The 3,239-nt window shown below is 38.3% G+C and overlaps 1 long non-coding RNA gene across 1 annotated transcript in view; it reads right to left on the bottom strand.

Annotated features, from left to right (window-relative positions):
• LOC107183982 overlaps positions 1–3,239 on the bottom strand; it is a 12,692-nt gene that overhangs the window by 6,561 nt on the left and 2,892 nt on the right. Inside the window, exon 2 of the long non-coding RNA XR_001514801.1 lies at positions 353–506. This is a non-coding gene — a long non-coding RNA (uncharacterized LOC107183982). The remainder of the gene's footprint in view (positions 1–352; positions 507–3,239) is intronic.

Genomic DNA, 3,239 nt, shown 5'->3' with positions numbered 1-3,239 from the left:
ACATTAGTGTCTTCACTGGCTTGCTGATTATCTCCTCCTGCCTCCATGAAAACAGGGGCCATTCTTGTGTGGAGTCCTGAAGAGTAGAACCCAGTGCATCACACATGTATTGCCACCATGAGTGCTATATACATGCTTCTGACTCACTTTCCAGTTCAGCTTCTCAGATATCTTTTGATGGCTGGTGCTCCCTGCCTGTATTATATACTAGGTGCGTTTCATTCCTGAGTTTACCTTCCTTTAGGTAGCCATGTAGAATTTCTATATCAGGAAACCCAGTCCAGTTGTGGGAATGAAGCTCAGACCTGTGAATCTGACCCTGTGTCCCTAGGCTGTACAAGTGGATACCTACCAGGAGTGTCCCACGCTGACCGGTATTCCTGAGGGAAATCGGGAGGCTGGTCCCCGTGGCATGGCAGTAACAGCCTTTCAAGTTGGGAGGAGCCCATTCTCATGCTCGTCCAGGCACGGATGGTCTGTCTGGTTGAATCCTCTGTTGCTGGAACCTAATAAAGAGGAACATCTTTGAAATTTAGAAATTGGATTACGGCTGATAATTGTCTCTCTATAACCATGGAAGGTCCATGTTAATAATTCTTTGCCAAGGCTATTCAAAGATGACATCTGGTTAAGCATACATTATGAAAGGCAGATTGGTTCAACAGAGACTTTATTAATTTGTTACTTTCCCTGAGCAAATGTGACTGCACATTTGTTTAAATATTTACAACTGTATGTGAATGAGCAGCAGAAAGAGGTAAAATTAAAGCCAAACAGGACACATGTTTTTATAGAATGATTGGGTTTCATTTACTTTGTTGTCCTAGGAGGAATAATGCCGGACAGAAAATGTGATATGTTCAAACTGTGCCTCTCATAGCCACTGATTGAAAAGGGACAGTTCCATTTTCTACAGTGCAAAAACCAAGTCATTCTTATTAAAAGGTCACAGGAAACTGAGGAGAAATGTCAGGCACACAGACTGACCTATTCAGAATATAATCAAGCTTGCTTTAAAAAGACAACATCTACATTATGAAGGGGAGAGATCTGATTGTGTTCTCTGTGCTTTTGGTAATGCAGTTAGTGTCGATAAGACCTTGAGACAATCTTGCCCTTCAGAAAATGAGTGTTTGTGGTGGGTGTGGGTGAGTTGGAGGGGATGTCATGATGTAATGTGGCTAAGATCATCTCTTCAGCCACTGTTTCCTTTTGAATTATTGAACGTACCCTTTCTTTACAAGATGCACATTTTTTTCCCCCTCCAAGATAACTTTGCACTTTAATTTCCACTTGGGCTAATTCATTTCATAAAGGGTTGATGAAGGTGGTCCCATGGATCCTGCCGCAGATTGACGGCTCCCTGGCTCCAGTTGTCTGTTTGCCCCGAGTCTGAACGCCCAGCAGAGGCACCATCTCTGCTGAGTGCCCTCCTCCCGCAGGCTCCCATTCCATTTCAAGAGACCAGCTGTAAAGGCAAGATGGTTATTACGTTTTCATGCCAGTTCCTCACTGGCCTCTCTCCAGATTTCTAGTATTTAGGGCTTGATTTTGCTGGCTGCTTCATTCCTGTGTGCACAGAGCTCCCACTGACTTCATTATGACAAACAGAATGATGATAAACTTCAATGGTAAACAGAAGGGTTCTTCACTTCAGTGGGAATTCTGCATGGATGAAGTGATGCGGCCCCGTAAAATCAGCCCATTTCATATCAAATACATAAGCATAATGGTATCTGCAATGCCAAGTCGGTGTCATATGACATATGTCTAAGGGAATGTGGACGCTAGAGACTCTACTCATATGGTTACCCAATTGCCACCTGATGGTGACTACTTGATTTCTAAAATCCTGGTGGGAAACTTGGAGTGGCTTCCATTTCCCTCTGACTAGGATGGATCTTTTAGCAAATGTCTGCACACACATGTTCTTTAAGAAACTGATTTTTTTTTTCCTTGAGAGGATGGATCACAAATAAAGTCCACGGAAGCAAGTGACTTAGAGAATTTGTAATGTTTGCCATTTCTCGTTGGTTCAAATGATCATGGCCACCACTTCTGAATATATTTCCTCCTAAGCCAGCAATATAGTCAACTAAAATCATGTGGATGATGTTGCCATGTTAAGTATTATGTTCTAACAGGCAGGTTTATTTAGGCATGCAAATTACTTGAGTCAAAATTATAGTACGCATTTTTAATTGCTGTTGATTGTCTATAAAATAGTATTTTGTTAAAATAGAAATATTGTCTTTGCTAAAATTACTTACTCAGTATATTTTTTAAAAGATGCAACCCGAATTAGAGTTTGATATAAAGAAATAAAAGAACTCAGGTTCTGTAATGCTTATGTTTTGTAAATACTGGTTAGTCTAATCTATTTTCCCACAAAGACTGAATAAATTTAGCTGCTGTATATCTTTCTTGTCTTAGGTGAAGCTTCCCACCTCCCTGTTAGCATGTCCACGCAACGAACAATTTATTCAGGTTATTTTTTCTGTTACAGATTTAAAAATTTTTTTTCATTTACTTGATTCTTCCTCTAACAGAGAAACCTGAGAGCTTTCTATATACAAGCATTAAGGGAAAGACCCTTTTTGCCTTGAGGTTTTTGACTTTCTGTTTTCTGTTTCTCCTTGACATTTTAAATATTTTTTTCTTATTATAGGTTTCTTAGAAGCTATATTCTATTTATCCTTATTCCCCCTACCGAAGTATCGTGTCATTGTTATCTTCTTTCTGGTAACTTGTTTAATCTAAATGTCACTGGAATATTTACTAACAGCCGAAAACTTTCTGGATACTTTGCAACTTGGTCTCTGGCACAGATTATATTTTTAGAAAAAAAACCTTCTTTTACTTTTTTTTTTTTTTTTTTACTTTTCTAGTATTTAACTTCTGAAAACACATCTGAATAGGTTTTAACAAAGAAGTTTCTTCAAGAAATATAAAGTGACTTCACTACAAAACTATTGTGTGGCCTAGATTCAAAGGCTTCATTAAAAGCAACAAAACTATAAATAAATAAATAACTGATTCGTAAACAGATATTTCCCATTTTGCATTATACAATTAAGTGGGAGCAGTGAAATATTGCTGAGTAAATATTAAGAAAAATAACTTGGAAATTTGAGTGTTTAAAGAAGTACAGCATAATTTTCTCAAATACAAAGGCAAAATTACCCCCCTGGCCCCCTGTTTATTTGACCTATTTTTCAAGAAAAATTTAAGAAGCCAAT

The sequence above is a fragment of the Myotis davidii genome, unplaced genomic scaffold, assembly GCF_000327345.1.
Source record: "Myotis davidii unplaced genomic scaffold, ASM32734v1 scaffold1, whole genome shotgun sequence".
In the NCBI taxonomy this organism is placed as follows: Eukaryota; Metazoa; Chordata; class Mammalia; order Chiroptera; family Vespertilionidae; genus Myotis; species Myotis davidii.
This window is presented reverse-complemented; position numbering and strand designations above follow the sequence as displayed.